Here is a 22,839-nt window from a genome sequence, read left to right on the forward strand (position 1 = left end):
TCACTACTTAAGTAATGTTTTTACCTCACCACGAAAACGTTTTGTTACTACCAAGATATGCTATTAGCCTATTTACATTGGCAGGGGTGTTTAAAGACACACTTAAACATTTGCCTCATATCAAGAAACAACAAGTATGTTATTTTATGTGGATGGGGATTGGTATTTGTAAATCACACATCTGCCTTATTGAGTACATCCATCAACCACACTAAGCCGGTGAGAGTTGCCGCTTTAACCCCATGTATTTTGCCAGCAAGGGGAGCAGCCGTGGGTGGTGGCAACAGTGGGCGGGGAGCTGCCCATCCAGGCATGTGATGGGTGTGTTTGAAAATATTAAGTTGTCAATCTTTGTCTGTCGACCGTTAACTCAGAATCCAGATGCACAAAAAAAGGGCTACACACAGAAGCACAGCGTGCTGTGCGTCACACTTCTAGGTTCAGGGCCTGCAGTCTGCGAATAGAGGCAGCTGGAGCTCACAGCAATTTAGTGGGAGGTGAGGGGGTTTAGGGGGCTGTGCTGCAGAGTGCGGTGCACAGAGATCCCCCGCAAGGGACTGGGAGAGGGTCAGGTACAAATGGCTGTTCAGTGCAGCCTTTTCAGCCTGGAAAGTGACCGAACATACATACAGCAATTGCAAAGATGGCGTTGATTGCTGGGATTATGCACAGCATCCATAATAATTAGGTTTACATATAGCCCTTGCTACAGTGATGTTTGCCTTTGCATTGTATGAAACAGATGTTAATACTTGCCAATTTAATGTACCTAATTTACTGACCTTGAAAGGATATTCTGAGTCGGCCATGTTAGGATTCAAACATGCAAACATGCGCTCAACATGATGAACACAGATCTCAACAGAGAGTGCATAACTCTATGAACCAGCCAAACTACACATGATACAAACACCAAACATAAGCAATAAGTAACTTAGGCACTGAGTGTTACCCTTACTGATACAACAAACCAGAACCCTCTTTTTTGTATTCACATATTTATTGATCATAATAAAATTACAATCAGAATCTCAACACATTTTCAAAACATAAAAAATAAACCCTCTCTCCCAACCCTCCCTCACAGTCAATGAACAACAAACAATAGCAACATCACATTACCCATTTCAACATATTTTGACACTTGAATAAACTGTTAGAGAAGAAACACAGATTACAGCTCCAAACACCTTCCACAGATTTGTTCATACAGGTTGAATGTCTTGTTCTTAAACAAGCTCACCATTTCCAATGCAGCAATTTGCAGCAAATCTTTCATCAAAATAGAGGCAGAAGGCACCTGCTCACTCTTCCAGACCCGTAGTATAATGTTCTTTGAAGATAACGATGCTCTGAAGAACCAGCATTGCTGCGGGAATGACAGATTCCTATCAAATCCACCTCACCCAAGACAATGCTAGCAAAATCAAAATCCACATCAAGCATTAGTACTTTCTTCATCATCTTTGTGACTTCATTCCAGAAATCCCTTAAACACTACATACCCACATCAAATGCTCTGTGTTTGCACCTCCAACATGCTGCTGATTCTAGCAAGCCCCTTTCATATAGTTTTTGGGGTGTCCAGTATACTCTGTTCAGGATTTTGATCCGTCTCACCCTTTCTCACAGGTTTAATGAAGTCAGGGTCACATTTCTGCACAAGTTATTCCATCTGTTCACACTCATTTCTGAACCCAATACCTCGGATCATGTATCTAGTAGTATAACATTAGTCTCTTTGTATTTTCTAAGATGTTTATAAACCTTGGAGGCGAAGTGTCCTTCTAACTTGAATTCTTGCAACAATTCAACCCAACCTTCTAGACCTCTTTCAGAAGTTAATCTGTTAAACCCAATCCATTTTCTATCTTCAAAAAGATCACCCAGCCACTGGATACTGCTCAGAAACCAATTTGGCCAGAATAGTGTTTTCCCTTCCAACCTAAACGCTGGGTTTAACCACAGTGATGAGTTATATGATCAGGAATCATTTTCGGTGGTGAGCTTCAAGAGGCTACGCCAGCATTCTCTCAGGAATTTCGTTGGCGCATCCAATCTGAAACTCAATTGCATCCTCTGACGATAACAATGCCCTGGGAGACAATGGAGTACATCTGCTTCTTTCTGCCTACATCCAAACATCTTCCGAATTCTTAATTAAGGGGAGTAAATGTCTTGCCCCAAACGACAGGTGATAGTTTGTAGAATCTGGTAACCCTAATCCACCCTTCTCCATACTCATTGTTACTTCCACAGTTTCAGGTGTAGTTGTTTACCATCCCACAAGAAAGATTGTATCATACTCTCTATTTTCTTCATTGCTTTTTTCTTAGCCATCATAGGAACCATGCTCAGGATGTAATTTATTCATGGAGCCGATGTCATCTTTATTGCGTTCACTCTCCCCCACAAGCTCAGCCCCAGTTCATTCCATCTACGTAAGTCATCCTTCAAGTTCTCAGTTACACACTGAAAATTAACTTCCATCATGCGATCCACATCCTTTGTCAGCCATATGCCCGGATATCCTATTCTCTCCGGGTACCAAATGAAACCATAATTACTCTGCTGATGCCTCGAACACACCTCTGATGCTGCCAAAGCTTCTGATGTTGACCATCTTATCTTATAGCCTGAATGCACATGGAAGGTATCAATTTGATTCATTGCCGCTGGCACGGATGTGACCCAACCTTGCAGCACAAGTAGCATGTCATCAGCATAAAGCCAAAGTTTCTGAGAAGATTCTCTGAATTGAACCCCCTGTATAAAGGGATCTCTTCTTATATTTGCGGCTAACGGTTCCATTGCGAGGACCAATAGCAAGGGGCAGAGAGGGCAGCCTTGTCTTGTTCCTCTTCCTAGTTCAAATCCTTCTGAGGACAACCCATTGGTACACACACTTGCTGCAGGTTTTGAGTACAACAGCCGTATCCATTGAATCATGTGTTATCCCAGACCCAAACCTTCCAACACAGCCATAAGAAACTCACATTCTATGCGATCAAAAGCCTTTTCTGCATCCAGAAACAATACTGCTACCTCTCATTGTACTTTCCTGCTTTCACATAGGGTCAGGACCAATCTTTGCATTTTTTCCGAAGCATGTCTTACTTTCACAAAACCCGCCTGTACAGGGTAATAATTTTGGGTAGATGGTTCTCCAGTCTAAAAGCCAAGTCCTTAGCGAAGGCTTTATTGCCAGCATTGATTAGACTTATTGGTCTGTAACTACTCAAATTCACAGAGCCTTTCTTCAGAAACAGCAAATTTGAGGCATGCCTTGTTGAGGGAGGTAACAAACCATTGATCTTGGCAGACTGTAACATGGCTAACATCAGCTTGTATACCTTATCAGCCATAACCGTGTAAAATTCAGCCAAAGCCCATCTGGTCCAGGGCATTTTCCTTTGTTCAGGCGTCATGCTGCCCTCTTAAGCTCATCCAAGCTCACGTCTTCTTCTAGATGTAGTCTCCTTTCCGGATTTATTCTCTTTAATTTACACCCTTCTATGTACAACCTCATGTCGCCAGGATTCATATGTACCTCTGAAGTGTAGAGCTTTGAATAGAATTCATTGAAGACTCTATTGATTTCTTTGGGCTCATGAGTTAGGGCACTGTTTGTGTCTTCAAGTGCATGAGCCATAGACAATCACATTTTTCTCCTCCCTCATAATAGCTGTATCCTGTTTTAAACAGAAGACTATCCAATTTCTCTGTCAGTAAATTCTCTAGTTTGGTTTTCTTAAGTTTAAGATCACTAAAAGAATCCACTGTGTAATTTAGCATGGTTTGTTTTTTCGATTTCTTCAAATTCCTCTCTCAGTTTAACTGCTTCTTTCTCCCTTTACTTTTTCCTCTTACTCGAGAGGCCAATTAGCACACCCCTCATGTAGCATTTAAATGCCTCCCATACGCTCTCCACTGATACATCATCTGTCCAATTCCTTTCCACAAATAACGTAGCTTCTTTGACAATTGTATCCAACATTTTTACTTAATCGAGCAGTGTAACATTCATTTTCCAGACACTTGTCTTAGGTATTGGAAATGACAGTGACATTTCAAGTGAAACAGGGGCATGGACAGACATCAGAATAGTGTCGATGTCTCCTCTTTATAGTTCTGTGTGAATAATCCTTCTGTCCAGAGCGGGTCTATTCGTGAAAACATTCTATGACAACCAGAAGGAAATGTGTATCGTCTGTCTAGTGGGTGTCAAAGTCTCCACATGTCTTGTAACCTGCATACCCCCCATTGAATCTTCCATGGCCCTGCGTGTCACCATACTCTCAGAACATAAAGTACTAATACCTCTATCCAATATTGGGTCAAGTGTGATATTGAAATCCCCGCCTACTATGAGATTGGCCGGATACATATTCTGCAAAAACTGAGCTAGAGTGACGTAGAATTTGCCATTGCCTCCGTTGGGGGCATATATATTGCAGACACAATATGAAACATTTTACATATTCATATTGATACAAACAATTCGTCCTTCATTGTCTTTTTTTACAGGTTATTTCAGATACTGGCAAATTCTTCCTTACTAAAGTGCATACTCCCCTTGAACTTGAGGTGAAAGATGAGCAAAATACCTTCCCCACCCAATCCCTTCTCAATATCTCTGCCTCTATTTCCAGCAAATGAGTTTCCTATGTCTACCCCCAGCTCGTTTCACCTGTTAAAAATCCTCTTTCTTTTATTTGCACAGTTAGAGCCATTAACATTTCAGGAGATACCCATCAAGCCATCTTTGCATGAATTTGCCATGTTTAATTGTTCAATTCCCGACCAGTGAGGCAACACAAAAACACACACACACCCAGACAACCCACAAGCACACCCAACAAAACAGAAAACCACGTGGCTTTGTCAATTCCAACCCAGGGGTAACTCCCTCCCGTACTCTTGCAGAGAGATATCTGTTATACCCCCTCCCCATAAATTCTAAATGATCATATATGTTAATAAATACTGTTATAAGGGTCTCTTGAACCCAGAAATTAAACCTTAAAATTGTCTAATTCTCTGACCATGAAAATTCCCTAGTCCCTTCACGAATTTCAAACTATATACAAATTGAATGAAGTATTATGATAAAGACTACATCAGGAACTCGTCCCATTTAGATATTGCCAACACGCAGTCTGTATCTGACATTTATATGTATCTGTCTGACATTTCTAACTCTGCCTCTCGAATTGCAGCTAGAAATCTAATAATCCTTCCCTAAGCCCACCAAGCATTGTACATGCAACACTTACCTAACCATGTTACAGCCTTTCATACAACTGCCCCGCACAACCATTAGACTGTATAGTGTTTCTTAGTATTAGTTCCTCACAGTATTAATTAAATATCCATGCGCTAGCCAAAACACAACTAAACACAAATCTAATGCCCAGGTTGTCAAAGCAAAAGACAAAGGGGAGCCAAGATAATGGCCATCTCAGTGACTCCAGCAAACAATTCCACATGTTTTAGGCAGGTAAGTCGCTTAATTTGCCATTTGCCGTAATTGGGGGAAGAATCATTAATTCAAAATGGTTATCAAGGACAGTCAATAATTAATTTATTTATGCCTCCTCCTTTGTTTATTCTATGATGAGACCTACTGCATTTTGGACCTCTTACACACTATACAGGATTCTCAATATAGGTGTAGCCTCCAACTCTGTTTACTGTATGATCTAACCAACTGCATTGTGTGATTCCTAGGCCTCTCTCCCACTCTACAGGATTCTCAGACCTAGGCATAGCCTCCGTCTTTGTTTACCATATGCCTAAACCTACTGCACTGTGAAACATGGGCCTTTCTCCCACTATCCAGGAATATCAGGTCTGGGCGTAGCCTCCATCTTTGTTTAATATATGTGGATACCTGCTACAGTATGAAACCTAGGCCCATTGGTATAGGACTCTCAATTCTAGACCTTGACAAATATTGCCCCAGCTGAGCAATCTCACAGCCTACGGTACATATATCGTCACACCACTAGTGTGGACACAGGCCGCAGGCATGGCCAAGCATCCATGCATGATAGAATACGGCTATGGCCAAGCACATCCGGTCTAATGCTCACAAAGCAGTCCAGACTGAAACACCTGACGTACCTCAACACCTCTGCCACTTGGATACAGCAACCACCGCCCAAAAGGAACCGGTATAGACTCTCTCAACAATAGCAATCTATCTCTAACCCTCAACAGCACCCACCCATGTGTCTGACCTCTCTTGGGCTGCTTAGTCGAATCGTGCCAGCCACCCAAGTCCTAGAACGGCAACATGCACACATGCATCTCCTAAGCTAAACTCCGTAGAATTTCCAACCACATCGATTACGGTCACCAAGGGCATTAAACGGAGGAAAAAGCGCATTGAGGCCACAAAAGTGGGGAAAGAGCGCTATATAAATAACCAAATACAATACAATACAATACAATGCAATAAAATGTATTTAGCATTTGTATACTGCACAAAGCCCACAGGCATTTAGGCGCTTTTTCTTAAAAAAGGTTGGTTACAGTAGTTGAATGGTTCCAGAGGTTACATTAGATGCTTGGCAATAGGTTACAGACATTGGTTAGGTTACAGACATTGTTACATGGGTTACAGTGGCACGAAATGTGGCCAATGGTTACATTGATTGATTGCAGCATAGATAAGGCTATTGTCTAAGTAGAGGTGTGTTGAGTTGTCATGATTGGCTGGATGAAGGTGCAAGGAGCTTCTAGGAGTCTTGGTCAAAGAGCCAGGTTTTTAGTCCTTTGCGGAAGGACCAGAGCGAGGGGTCCGATCTCAAGGTCAATGGCAGGGAGTTCCATAGTTTGGCCGCGATAACAGTGAAACTACAACCTAGAATGTGTCCAGATTCTTGGCGCTTTTAAATGATCCTGCAATCACAGGGAAAGTGGAAGCTCAATGGTATGAATGAAGCCACAAGGGTTAATTTATGTGACTATGCTTTGCCGCATCAAAAGACCCAGATGTCTGCGATCATTGTCCAAGTTCAAATGAACAAAGGGGAATCTGAACAGTCATTCTTCTGCACACCCAACCTAAGATCTAACAATGCTTTCCAAAATAAATTACCTGCAATGATGCACCTCGCAGTCGATTCGGGACCTTCCGGTGGGGAAATTAAGTTGTCAAAGGTTTTCAAAATACTCGACTAGCCAGATGTGCATGTCTGCTTTATTCTATTTCGAACTCTATGCCAGTCTTTGCCCCCCCAATTTAGAGCATATTAGCTCTACAGTGACAGCTGGTCAAGGTAGGTTAGCAGATCTTTAATATTATGTGTAATACTGAATGCAGCCCTTTTTGGCTTACTGCACAAAAACCCAGACTCATTTAAAGTGGAAAAGGTTGCTTTAATGTGACAGGCCAAAGCTTACAATTAAACGCTTACCTGGCTCTATGGCCTTACAGACTAACAAAATATTTTAAACAACCAATTAAATAATTAAACATTTTCATTTTCCCCAACAATTAAATAATTAAATAAATCCACTTCCTCCCTAACTATCCCTTGGACCCTACCGTCTCCTTACCCCTTCTCCAGGCGTCCCGCTTTCTCCCCGGGGCCATGCCCCTCCAGGCTCAATACCTGTTCCCCCGGGGTAGCCCGCTTGTGCAAACAGCACCACCCCATCCTTTCCCGCGCCATTTCCCCATTGTGCTTCCCTCCCCCCACATCTAAAGGGGCCATGCCCCCGGCACCAGAAAAACCCTCCACCGAGGTGTTCTTTCTGCCCCACCCCCCCACCAGTTCTCTTTACCTCCAACTCCTTAACCAATCTCCCAGCCACGAGCCCAAGTCCGCCAGATAATGATTATTCCCATAAACCGACAAGTGTACACCATCCTCTCTAAATATCATGAATCCTTCATACACTATTTCTTTATGGACCAAACCTGTACCGCCACCGATGTACAACATTCTACCATCTCTCTGTTTACCCCTTCCTTGCCCGCTCTATCGCTCCCTCATTTCTCGCTCCTCTCCACTCTGCGGCAACTACTTAGTCCCCACTACAGATGCTTGAGGCACACTTCTCAGACCCATAACAAAAACCCTTTTATTTTCCTAAGAAGAGCCACATCCATATCCCTTAACGGATCATTTTCCCCAGCAGGAATAATCACCCTATCTGGAGGCCCATAGCTTTCCCTCAACCCAGCCAACACAGGAAGCAACTGATCCCAGCGCAGCCCCCCAAAACTGGACCATCTTACCACAACATCTTTCTAGCTGCGACCCAGTTGCCTGCCAACAACCATTTTCTCAGCTTCTTTCCCCGCCCACTTAACCATAGCATGACCCACAAACCAGATTTTTTGACGTCTGGCCCGGCCTCCTAGCAGCATCTGAAAAAGAAATTTCAAAATCACTTACAAATCAACAGCATCCTACTAAATGCAACACTCCTGCTACCTACTTAAAAATTATTTAAAAACATCCCGTTTGCCCCGGTCCCTGACATACCCTTTGTAACTCCCTTACTTCTTCCAGCGTCCCAAACCTTTTCACCTACTCCTCTGCAACACCCAGCACGCTACCTTCAGATGCTGCACCCCTCCTAAATGAATGAGTTCCAACCTCCGAACCTTTCCCACACCACTAGTAACACCTTCCTCAGGAACCTATCCTTCCTGGCCATCTCCTTATCCCTCTCCGGAAACACCCCCGGTCCTCTCCTACCTGTCCCCCTATATTTTGCACCTTTCACCTAACCTTTAAACCATACACCTAATCCCACTTAGACCCCCTTTCTCCTCTAACCTATTATCCTCCTGCTCACACTTGGCCCCCACCTTTCCTCACCTTACTAATGTGGCGCTGCGTTGCCCACCCTGCACAGGGGGCCCACATGCCCACTCGTCCATGCAGGTCCTTTTCTTTATTACTCCTTTTCGCCACTGCACCAGGGGCCAAACCTGCGCCCCCGTCCATGCAGTCCATTCCATATAACTAATCTTCAAGCTCCTTGCGTCCATTACCCCGTTTCCCACCTGCACCAGGGGCCCTAGTGCACCCCCGTCCATGCAGGCCCCTTTTCTACCATACTCCTCTCCACCGCTGCACCAGGGGCCAAACCTGCGCCCCCGTCCATGCAGTCCATTCCATATAAATTCCTCTTCCAGAACCTTGCTTCGTTGCTCCATTTTTCCCACAGCTGCACCAGGGGCCCTAGTGCACCCCCGTCCATGCAGCCCCATCTCATCACCTCCCCCTGCTGCACCAGAGGCGCTCAAGCACCCCCGTCCATGCAGCCTAAAGCTTGCTCACCTTGTCGTGCGGCAAGCGTGTGGGCTTCGCCACCGTCATCCATGCCCTCCAAACGAAGGCCACCACCCCTTAACAGTTTCCACAGTTACATCCCCCCTGCGGCCCTCCCCTGCCCTACCTAAGCGTCTTCCTTCTTACCCTTCTCCTACCTCCTTTGGATCCCCCCAAAACCTCATCAAACCTTGTGCCCCCCCTCCTTTTCCGATAAACTGAGCCCTACCTACCAGAACACCCCAATTTACCTGCATGCAGTCCTTCCCCCCACCCCCTTTGCCCGCTCCTCACCCTGACCCACTGTCCCCTGCCTGAAAGCAATCTGTAACCGGATGCAGACCTGCACAACTGCTGCACTCGTGTTTAAATTTGCACATCCACCTCGTGCAGCCTTCTTTATTGAAAGCCCAACATGCTGCTGAGGGCTGACCCCTGCCTCCTACCCCCACCCCTTCTGGGGCAGGGCGACCAAGAAAGGGCCGGTAAGGCACGGGTAAACCGCTTGCCGTGTGTACCTTTGGAGCTGTCCTCGTCGGCGCCATCCATTGCAATCTCCCCCCAAACCACCTGACTGTCCTCCGCCAACCTTGCTCTAAACTCCTCATCATACCGCACTCAAGCGAAGCCCCCAAAACTCGTAAATGCCTTCCTAACTACATCCATATATTTCAGTAGAGCCACGCATCGCTCCGGGAATTTCTCACAATATACGCTGTCGTAAATGATAAATGCTGATGTCCAATTCTCAATAGTCACTGGGACCCTTGTGCGCGAAGCTAGTTCCCTCTCTTCTTCGTTAGACCCCTCCTTTGCTCTCACTTCCCTATGGAGCAGCTTAAAAACATCTATAAATTCCCCCGCCTGAATCTTCTCCCTGGTCGCTGCCATTAAGTGCGCCCCCAAAGGTTTTGTGATACCCATGTATGGCAGTTTTTTCTCCTTTCCTTTCACTTCCACCTATTTTTCTTTTGCAACCTGTACCTCGAGCGCCAATGGCTCCACCACCTTGTCCGTTTGAACCTCTACTGAGCAATTGCCCTTCTCATCCCCCAAGGCTCCAATGACCTTTACACCAACCTCCTTCCTTACCCCTTGCAGACCAGACCCTTCATTTCCCGTCCCCATTCTCATGTCCCCTCTCTGCCATGCAGATGACCATTCCCTCTCCCGCTCACCTCTTTCCACACAGCCCGTCTGCGGTCTGGCGTCCACTCCGATGCTCCTCATCTCTTTTCTTAACGGGCTCCTACTACGGGGACAAAACATGTCAGCAGTCTCACCCAGCCAACTGTTCCCCCGACCTCTTGCCATCCGACCGCCCTGCACCTGTCTTTCGAAATCCCACCTCAAACCTTTCTCTCCTCCCCCCTTCTCCTTACAGTCCTATAGCCTTCTTTCTCCCACTGCCCCACATAATCCTCCAATCCAGCTTCATCACCCCTTAAATACCATTGTGGATGCGAGCTTATGCTTGAGTTGAGTCGGTCTTCTTCTTGCGCGCCCGGGGCGTCCGCCTGCCACTCCTTTGACATCTTCTCGGCGGGGCCGCAGAAACCCCTGCCTGGTCCTCTTCTCTCGGGCGAGGTGTGCAGTCCTCCATCCTGTAATCCTCCTCGCTAGGGGCTGTGCTGCACCCTCTAGGCTCTCCTTGCGCCGACCGAGGAGGGGCCGTTCTTAAAGCCTCTCCCTCCTCTTGAACAGCGGGGGCTGCGCAGCACCCTCTGCCCTCACTCCTCCTAACCGGAAGGGCCGTTCCGCGCCCTTCCCTAACCTCAATTGATGGGGACTTCTCCTTTTACCACCTGCACTCTTCTGCAGGTATTTACCCCCTTTTCCCCTTTGCCCTGTCACCCCACACTGTGCCCCATCACCGCCCCCACGTGGCTCCCTTGACCCACCCCTTCTTGAGCACTCCTCACATCCCCTAACTCCCCCTGGTTATTATTAACTCCCTCCCTCTCTGGCTCCCCACCCGAAATCATTACTCCCCTCGACGCTCTCCTGTCAATCTCCCTCCTCGTCTTCCTTCCCCTGGATTCCCACACCTCCCCTCTCCCCGCCGCGGGGGTGCAAGCCACCAACTGCCGCGAGAGCCCCATCTGCTGCTGCTCTACGCTGCAGCCTACCCCCGCCTACCTCCCCCTCCCCTGTGACTTCCACTACCGCCCCTTCCAATTGGGCCTTAGATGCCCTGCTAATGATTTCCAGGGCCTCCCTCAGAGCCCTAGCATCCACCAGACCCTTCTTACTGGCTCCCCGACCCAGCATTGGGCACCAATAATCTGGATGTGCACCAGAAATATGCCCCTTGCAGCTCAACTAGCTAAGCCCCCGAGCCAGCACCTATCCGTGGACCAATACCCCTAGCCTGGGCAAATCAACAATGAAAATTGGGCTATAAAATTAATATCCCTGAAAAACTGAATTAAAGTCTATAACTCCCAGATAAAATATAGAAATAATTATAAACCTAACACCGGTGCGCACACGCACCTTTGACTCTCTCTACTGACTTGAACTTCAGTTCCCAAGGGCGTTCAACCTACCAGCGCCTTACAGACCATACCCCTGGTACATAAGGCGCTATATAAATGCAAAGTAACATAACATAACCATTTTATTTTATTAGTTATTTATTTATTTATTTTTAAATTACCCCACCTGAAAATAACCCCTACCCTAAAAATCCCCCTCCCCTAACTCCTAACCTACCACAAGGGAAAAAACACAAAAAAAAAAGAAAACGGGAGCCCACGTTACTAAGGGGCTGAAAAACGAGATTAATACACTGCCCCCTAGCGGCTGGCGGCCGCATAGCACTAGTACAGAAATTAAAGCGGACCCTTTAAGGGAACTGCAGTGCCCTCTTTACACGGGCGAATGCTACCGTGCACACAATGTGCGTAGCAAACTGACAAGCTGGGTGAAATATGGCCGTACCCGGGAGGGGCTGGCTGACCCCAGGCAGCTAGGACAGCGCTGCCAGATGGCCACAGGGCACGGGCCAGAAGATTCCTGCAGCTGATAACACAAGCTGCCTCAAATAAAAGCACGCTCTCCTGACCGGACCTACCCGCTTGACAAAACAAAGCTGAATGAACACCCCGCTCCGCAGAGAACAATTTATGGCTAAGATAAGCCAACGAAAACTCAGGTAAACAGGGGACGGTGTCTTATATACGGCACCCCTGACTATATGTAATTAAAATAAAATATTCTTTTTTTTAAAAAAATGTTTTAATTATAATTACTAATGCCCAACCTTCCACTATGACTAACCCACAACCCTGCCTCACCTGATCTATCCTAGACACACTAGGCCCATCTACCTCAGGGAAGGCTCGGGAGCAGGCGACCAGGACATCAATCTCACGTCCCAACCGTCGCCTGCCTCCCGAACCTTCCCTGACAGCTTAAATACCCCTTGGAGGCGCTCTCCCCCCCATGGCCAACTCGCTGGCCGTGTGCAGCGCCAAAATACACCCCGGGGGAAACGCTTTGCGTTCCCCCCGGGACCCCCTTTCCAAAGTGCTCATAGTTATTGGGGTCTTTTTTCTTTAGGCAAATGTGCATAATGTGATTTACCCGAGATCACGCAATTTGTTACAGTGCAGAAGCCAGGATTTGAAATCAGGCCTCATGATTCAATAGTCATGTTGCACCCCCCTATCGCCCTTGTAGTGCAGTTTTTCTGGAGCTACAGTTCCGATTGGATGCCCTATGCTTCAGAGTATTTGTAGGTATTCCATTAATCAACCCTGAGACCTGACATGATAGGCATCTTAATCCCTGACTGTGTTCGTTGACTTTTCTTTGCGTAAGGGCACCCCGGAAATGTATCACATGGTACTCGATTCTTTTTTAATAATAGTTGTATTACGATATCTGATGGACCCATCTCGACCATTTAATATGGTTTCACCCATTGTCAAATTATTATTTTGGTCAAATGGTTTATAGATTGCGGGGTTGGAATAAGTACCAATCTATGTGTGTAGGGTTTAGCGTGCCTTTGAGTTCTCAAGGCTATCTGCACCAGCCATGTGGACTGAAGCCTCTTTATTACTTCCTCCGTCTTGCCGTCACTCATTGTCCCAAACACAGGCAGGAGAGGAAACCTGGTGAAGGACGCTGGCGGGAAAGCTTGGGCACTGTGGGGCTGATGTGAGGCACTTGGATTTGTGTGGGCATAGGTGGACAAGGCAGTATGGAGGGTGCGTGATACAGTCGGTTCAGTTTTTGGAAACCCCCAATGAGGACAGGAGGTCAATCAGCACGACTAACACACCCAGACTCATTCTGCGCCTCATCCCATACTGCAGCCTCATCCCACCAGCACTCTCAACCATCTCACATGCAAAACAACACGCACAGATGCCAGTTTCTCCTGGTTCTGAACCTGTCCTATCATTCTAACCTGGTTGAATGTGATTTCTTCAATTTTTTTTTATCCAAGTAGAAGAATAAAAAAACTAATCTGCAGATATATGCCGGTGGAGACCACCCACAGGTTCCCCTAAACCTCCCTACAATAGTTATTCACCTAAACTCCGCCCCACCCCACATATATCTATGGCAAAATCTACTGCAGCAAAAACTCTTTATCCCTCCTAACCTCACTAACTCTCCACGCCCTCTTCTCTTGCAGAGCCACGTGAGCACCTGGAGACCACCCTGGGGTGGGAGTGGTGAATGGTATAAGACAACATAACATAACTATCTGACAGCATATGATGTACGTATCTTACACTGTATTTTATAAAGTATTTTACTGCATTTTGTATTGTTTCTAATTGTGGGAGTAGCGACGCATTTCCATGCTTAAAGATAGTTCTAAAATGCCTCATGTTTGCAAGCCTTGCCAGCCTTCTTTCGGTATATCAGCCTTGGTCCTGCACCAAATCCTTCTGAGATGCTTTTTAGACTGGACCTTGGGCTTTTCTTCGACTAACCTGAATTCAAATGTTGTTATCAAGGCAGTATTGAGCAAATGTTTCTGAAGTTTTAACTTGCAATATGTGCATCATTATAAAAAAAAGTGCATCATTATTACCAGGACTTCTGGTAAAGGCTGCTGCACGTGTGGGCCTTAGCTCGCAGAGGTAACATAATCACTGGGTCGCTCAACCTATTTATCCCAGGATGCCGTTTGCAAACCACTCCGCCAATGGCTTTCCTGTTCCGTTTTACATTTTATGCATGTGATGTTGCATAAAGGACAAATCTATGGGTGATTTAATCACCGCAAACAGTATTTTGTATGCAGTTTAGCTTGTTTTCGATTTCCAGGGATTGGAACACAATTATTTTGTTTATTTATTTTTATTTTATGCATTTTTAAGAACGCCCAGACCCTTCGGTATCACTGCATTAATACAGCATCATGGTGAAAACAGACAGGTACAGGTAAGTCAAAACATGAGAATTACATAGCATAGGTTCAATTGTTACATGTATTTGTCGAACAGCCAGGTCTTGGTATGTTTTTTAAAGGTAGGGAACAATTGCTCATTACGGATGTGCGCAGGGAGAGCATTCCAGAGAGCGGTAGCCGTTCACAGAAGATGGCTCCACCAGCCCTTTTTCTCTTGAAGCGTGGGGTAAATATTCTCATGTTCATTCATCCACTGCTTATCTTTTTTTTTACGACTCAAATTTTGTTACAAGTTTGGAGATGATGTTTTGCTGTGAAAGCTTGCTGGAACTGCGATTGAAATATTTAAAATTCTACGATAATATGATAGATATTAACAATCTTTCCAACATATGGCAACATTTTCTGAAGGGCGATGATTGTAACCTTATCTATTTCATTGTGTATTTTACTTATGTATTATTTATATTTTAATCTGTTTTTAGAAATTGGTATTTCCTATTATAAACATTGTGAAATTATTCGTTTTTGTATGTAAGGGTGATTTTAAGTAGGAAAATGTCATCAATTTAAACTTCAAATCTTAAATTGTATCAGATACCTGCAACTTCTGTGAGATGTCATAACATTGTTATGCCCCCTTAGGAATATTTCCTTTTTAGATTTCTGTGTTGTCTTTTGTAATGTAATATCTGTTGTATACACATAGCCGATTGGCTCAAAGTATATTAATAAAAAACTGAAAAACTGTTTGGAGATATTAGTAGTGCCAATCAGAGGCAGCTGGTGAATATTTTACCCATACAACTGTAAACATTTGTCCCTTATATGCCACAGTGACCCAGTGTAACGGGGAGCCCGCACCAATCAAGGTGTGTCCGTGGGGGTTCTCCCCCCGAGAATTATTTTTAAATAATGGTTTAAAATGGTGCATTTTAGAGCACACTGTTTTAGAACAATTGGGTCAAAAGCCAATTGGTTTTGTTGGATAACTTGTGAAAAAATTCAATAAATGGAAGTCGCATATTTTCTTGATACCTTTTCCCACAATAGGTGCCAGTATAAAACATTATCACACTGGCTGTGCACATACATTTCCTTGCTGACTGCACCAATACACCCTAGTATTCCCATATAAGAACATATTCACCTTTGCTTTGCACATAATTCCACTAATGATACTATAAGAAATCATGTCCATGTTTTTTCTGCCAAAATATGGCAGTATACCCACATAAGAACATACTCCAGTTGGCTTTACCATTAAAAATGTATGCCAAAGTATGAAAATATGTCCAAACTGGCTGCACTAAAATGTCAGTCGAGCTACATAATAACACTTATCATACTTGCTTTATCAAAGATGCACAACACAAAAGGTCATAACGCAATAAGAAATGGCTAGACTGGTTGCATAAAAGTGGCAGTCTTGCTTCATTATAACACGTATCATGCTTGCTTTACCAAAGAGTCCCAATACAAAATATCATACCACAATAGAAAATGACTAGACTGGCTCCATTGAAAGGTCAGTCTAGCTACATAATAACACTTATGCTTGTTTTTATCAAAGATGCCCAATACAAAATGTCATGCCACAGTAAAAATAATACCACTGATCCTGCTTGCTCCATCAAAGATGCCCAATACAACATGTCATACCACAATAAGACATGGCTAGACAGGCTGAATTAAAATGCAAGTCTAGCTACATATTAATACTTATCATGCTTGCTTTTCAAAAGATGCCCAATACAAAATATCATGCCACAGAAAGAGAAATACCACCAATCATGCTTGCTTTATCAAAGCTGCCCAATATAAAATGTCATGCCACAATAGGAAATGGCTGGACTGGCTACATAATAACACTTATCGTGCTTGCTTTATCAACCATGCCCAGTAAAAAATGCCATGTCTGCTCCATGGTGTGCCAGCGTCTTGAATTCAGACATAATCACATTAATGATGAATGTAATTATGTGTGAGTGCGAGGTGCTGAGGGGCTCACAGGGCAGATGCATGTCAGGAGCTGGGGACCTAGGGTACAGCCACAGCATGTTTTACTGGGCAAAGAAGCACAGTAAAAACTGTCATGCCCACTCCCTGAGGCCCTGAGCGCCTCACAGGCATACATTAATTAATTGTGTGCGTGCGAGTGCTGGGGGGGCCTAGTTATGGTATTTTTTACTGGGCATCTACCAGATGCCCATTAATAAATGGTATTCCTTCCCCTATTGCCCTCCGGCACAGATAATCAATTATGTGTACATGCGAGGCACTGTGGGGCTTAGGGTTTATGCAGGACATTCCATGTGAGGTGCTAGGAATCCCAGTGTACTCAGCTGACATTCTTTAATGGGCATACCCAGTAAGAAATGCCATGCCTGCCCCCTGTCCCCAGTGTCTCACACGCACACAATTAATGTGATTGTGTGCATGCAAGGCGCTGGGCCTATTATTTTTTACTGGACATTGAGCATAAATGCCCAGTAAAAAGAAATGACATGCCTGTCAACTGGGTCCCCATCTCCTCACACACGCACACAATCAATGTGGTTATGTGTGTATGCTAGGGACTGGTAGACCAGGGGGTGACCATGGTATGTTTTACTGGATATCTGTCAAAGATATGCAGTAAAAGAATACCACGCCAATCCCCTGGGCTCCACAGCGCCTCACACACGCACACAATCAATATGATTATGTGTGTATGCGAGGTGCTGGGGTTCCCAGGGGGCAGGGATGATATTTTTTTTTTACTAGATATCTATGATAGATGTCCAGTAAAAAAATACCATGCCTGTCCTCAGGGGTCCCAGATTCTCTCACATGCACACAATCAATGTGATTATGTATGCATGCCAGGCTCTGGGGGCGCAGGCATGGTATTTTTTACAGGACATCTATCATAGATGTCTAATAAAAAATACCTGTCCCCTGTGCTCCACAGTGCCTAACAAACACAATCAAAGTGATTATGTGTGCATGTGAAGTGCTGAGGTACCCAGGCGGCAGGCATGGTATTTTTTACTAGACATATAGCATAGAGGTCCAGTAAGAAAAAGACCATGCCTGTCCCCTGGGCCCCCCAGCTCCTCACACACGCACACAATCTGTGTGATTGTGTGTGTTTACCAGGCTCTGGGGGCTGTGAGAAACCTGAAGGTGTCTCACCCGCTAGTCCCTGAGGATCTGTCATCCAGGTGGCCATGATGTAACGGTTTATTGAGAAGCCACCCTCAACACAGGGAGTTCCTTCCCTCCACACTTAAGTAGTTATGCAACAAACTGTTTAACAGATTCTTTTTTTAGCCCTATCTCAGACACATATCACGTCCCTTGGATCCCCCTCCCCTGAGCTAACAATGAACCAAGAGCCAGGCTGGTGTACGGGAAATATATTGGTATTTATTTAAATTAAAAGTAATAGAAATTAGCACGAAAATGTCCAAAACCACTTTATCTGTGGCATAACACTATCACTTCTCTCAGCATAAATAAATCACAAAAGTGAGTTAAAAAGAACACAATCCCAATTCTTCACTTTCTTCAAATTTCACTTTATGAAATAATCACACTGATCCATAACAATAGGACCCAGTCAGCTTTGAGGCCTTCCTAGAAATAGACAGCTCCACCCAGATGCACTCTCAGCAATCTCCTCTGATGTCTCCTTACAGCTGTCAGATGGTAAGTTTCAGCAGCCTTCCTGATGGTCTGTCTCTTCTCTCTGCCCTCCTGTCTTTCTCCTTTTTTCTGTCTGTTCCTCTCTGTGTGTCCCCTGTCCTAGTGCAGTCCCCCTTATATAGCAGCGATGACACCGCCAATTTTACAATCTTGGGGAAGTACCCTGCAATAATCCCTGCCACTAGGATTGGACAGTTACCCTTCGCTCTCCTCCCAAACCCAGCCTCCAAGTCAGGATTGGTTTAGGGGTCTGGAGCAACGTATGGCAATTCCCATTTGTCATCGCCCCTTTATTCTCCTTTTGACTATTTGTCGAAAAACTAGTTATATATCACAACTTCTAAATTTTACTAGCAACTGCCAAACTAAACTTATTTTCTGTTTTAGCTAATCATGTGGAATTAGATAAGCCGACCACCAAAACAGTATCATGTAGCATGGCTATATGGCATCTTTCTGCCGTTTCCATGAAAAGCACAACAGTTATGAATATGTATGTTATTAAGTATATCCCTAATTTAATTTTCCACCCACTCACCAACTCTCACATTTGGAACATGTTCAGATCAGCCAGAAACACATCTCAGATAGCCATTACAGTTCCATGAGTCATACATGGAGGAATTTTATATCCCAAAAATTGCCTGGAATTTACATAGGAAATGTTACATAGATGAAATCCATCTGCCTTATGATGGCTGGAAAAAGACCTAAATGATAATAGAAGATTGCAATGGGTAAGGAGTTTGGTGTCGGGACAGGTTGGTCCCCTGCTCAACCAATCGTCTGTGGTCAGGGTTTGGCCTGCGGCCTAGCACATGGTTTTGTCGGGGAGCCTCACTGGAACGATTCGGTTTTAACACTGGCTTCATCCTCAGATGAGCTATTGAGCCACGAGCCAGCACCCTATCCAGGGTGACTCTGCCACACGCTCCAACGTGAGCCTTCACGACAACCCAATTGCCTTGAGAAAGACTTCGGTTGAATCGCGCGTCGGCTGTTTTCTGTTTCACCACCCTGGCACATTGTGCCTCAAATGTCATATTGCACCTGTATTAATAAATATCAATGCACAACTAAAACTCAAGACTGAAGTGTGAATAACTACTGACAGTCCTGGAGCACCTACTCCCTGCCAGCGCCCGCAACTTTACAAGGTTTTGTCACCCCACCCTGAACTTCTAAATGATAATAGTCCTTTTAAATTAATTGTGAATCTTCATGTGGGACAAATGGCTCTGACTCCTGCCTTCCGGAGATTTGGTTTCACTGTGTCAGCCTGTGCCCACATTTCTTTTTTGAATCTCCTTTGTGTTGGAAGCGTGCTCTTTGAAGTGGGTGCACCCATTTTCACACATATTAGTCGTGCTCCAGCCAAGGGTGACTTTTTCTTGAAGGCAATGCTTTCTGAGCCAGCAGTTCTGGATAACACTGAATTTCGACACCTTTAGCAGGACATTTTATTGCAGTTGGTCATTAGATGGGAGATGTGACATCCACGCTGAGAGTGGGAGTTTTCCTTGTGAAGTTTTGCCCACAGCCAGCAAAAGTGTCTGCCTTGGGCTGACATTTTCCATGAAGACAAAGTGGTTCTTCAAATATCACTGGAGTTTTGGTAGGTGAAACATAATATACATTGCTTTTGGTCAACCCGCACATCATGTTTTGTTTTCCCTTTTTTTGTGAGCAGTGATATTTTTTTCACTTTTACTTTTTTAAACCATTTTTATTTGCACACACATGTGCAGGTCGTTTTTGTTTTCAATGTTTAAAAATCCTGTTTTACATGTGAAAGGGATCTTTGACTCCTCCTTCTTTTGTAAATTAAAATGCTGCTTATCAATTAGTAATGACAGGTAGGCCCCTTTTCACATGGCTCTAATTTTACTTGAAAACAACAACAAAGTCGAGGCTGTTTTTGTTTCAGTGTCTAAAATGCCTGTCATTCTTGTGAAAGGGACTTCTGTTTGGGGCCCTTTAAATGCACCCCACATGCACACGGACATCGCTATTGGATTCAGTTCCTTGGGGTGGACCAGTGCGGGAGGATCACCTGAATGGGGGGTCTTCGGGGAGTGGAAGTTGGACACTGAAGGGTGAGATGCAGTAACCCTTTCCTTATGACACTTTTTCCACATCCTACCTGCTGTGATACATAGAAACTCACCCCACCCTCTTTTTCCAGCATGAACACTTTCTCACACCGTAAAAGACAACGGACTAACATTGTTTACCTGACATGTCCCAACACGAGGGTCAGGCAGAGTCAGGCAATTACCAATAACTACACACACCTGACTGCCCTTTCCCTTTCCCACTGGGATAAAAGGCAGAGCACGAGAGCACACTTTGAGCAAGGCCGAACGCAAGAGGAAGCAGCCATTCCGGGACGGCAGTTCAAACGGAGGAGAAAGCTGCATAGATCTGAAATGACGAACAGGAGTGAATTACACCTTACCCTTTTCAACGCAGACCCGCAAAAAAAGCCTCAGTAAAAGCAAACGTAAGACCTGGAATCGCAGCTGTGGTGTGACGGATGTCAGCGGTACGTGGAACCCTCCCGCACTGATTGCCAGGACGGGGAAAAGCAGTTGCCATTTTGATACCGTCCTTGACACCAGCCGCAAAGGAAAGGCCAATGAGTTCAGCACAGCCGGAGTCGGAAGAAACTGATAGTAGACTGGAATGTGTTAAGCTCAAGGTTGCTGTGGCAACATTGTATGTGAAGAAAGTAGATAATATACAGAGGTCTTTTGTGAGTGAAATCGGTACCAGAAATAAAGTGGTCCGGTGCCATGTGGGTGCTCATTCGAAGGACTCTATCTGGTACCTCTCTGCTTAAAGAAAGTGAAGGTATTGAACAAAGAACTTTTTGATTAAAGAAACTACAAAGATCAAGAGGCATATGGGAGGCCAACGTGAAGTGTCAAGGTGTTCATACGAGGGTCAAGCCAAATACCTTGTACAGTCAAAAGTCTTTGACACATTGTGAAAACAAGTGTACTGTGATAAATTGGCAAACTTGAACCCGACTGAGGGATGACTGCAAACTGGGCTAAATAGTGAGATACCCGTGATAATTGTGAGTTGCTGGTCTGAGCCTGATTGAGTGAGGCTAGTCGTTGAGAAAAGGATCGGAGACCAGCTAAGGGGATCCAGTGGCGAAGAGTCATCGCCCACTGTGAAGATTAACTGAAGGAACTTTTGTTTGTTGTTTTGATATATCAGGCCCTCTGAGGCAGTAGACTTTGCATGACAGAGACTTGGGTAGAGAAGGCCCTTATATCGAGGAAAAGGAACTGTAATCTCGTGCCAGCAAAGCTCAGGAGTGTGCTGTGCTCAAGAGTCCCGCCTTGTCCCGTGCTTAAAACGTGGGGAAGGGAGACCCCGGCCTAAAATTTCTGATTTATCATTTTGCAAACACTCTTTTCATTTCTTGTGAACATTATCCCACACTATTTTGTAGCATAGCAGTAAGGATTGGCAATAGTTTTTTTTAGTATTTTAGTATAGGCCTTTTTTATTTGTCTAGACTCCAATAGGACTGTATTATTATTATTTGCTCCCATTTTAGATTTAGGTTTAGATTAAGCGTTTATCTCACCCAGTCTTACAGTTTAATGAACACCCTTGAGCTGTGATCACTTGTGTCTGTCTTACTTTGATTCTATGCCTTCCTTAGAGGGCCCACGGTGCAGGCATGGTGTTTTTTACTGGACATCTATCACAGATGTGCTGTAAAAAAAATGATATGCCTGTGCCCTGGACTCCACAGTGCCTAACACATGCACACAATCAACATGATTATGTGTGCATGTGAGATGCAAAGATGCCCTGGGGCAGGCATGGCATTTTCACTGTGTTGGCTCCTCCTTAATGGGCAAGAGGGGTCCAAGATCCAGTGGGTCTATGCCTCCTCACCCATTATGGACAAGCCACCCCTGGTGCCAATATCTCCAAACAGAATTACAAATACCAGCATTGGCTCCAGTGGCCTCTCCATCTACTTATGGGTTTCTGCCATTCTCCATTCTAAAAGGGAATGGAAGTATTACTGCTGGTGGTAATACCACCATGTGTAAGAAGGAAAGACCGCCATGCACAGGCAGGCAGTTTTACAATTTACGGTTATACAAACCCATAATCAGGCAGATTTTGAAAAAAACAGACAATAATAGCGTTTTGACTTTTTTTAATTACCTCCAGACTTGTAATAAGGTCCTAAATTTTCCTAAACAAGTTCTGGCGTCACATACTACCAAGTACTCAATAGGTAACACCTATATCTTAGATACTGATGCCACCCAACCCACAAGATTTATCCTCTCACTATATATTGACTTTTTCCCCTATAACAGTTATACATATATTTGCATTTATAGAAGCAGCACATTTGTTGACAATTATATATATTTGCATTTAATGCATGCGTTTATAGGGGCAGCACATTTGTTAAAGAGGCTTCCAATCAAATAT

This window comes from Ambystoma mexicanum, chromosome 10 (assembly GCF_040938575.1).
Source record: "Ambystoma mexicanum isolate Mex_15411 chromosome 10, UKY_AmexF1_1, whole genome shotgun sequence".
Taxonomy (NCBI): domain Eukaryota; kingdom Metazoa; phylum Chordata; class Amphibia; order Caudata; family Ambystomatidae; genus Ambystoma; species Ambystoma mexicanum.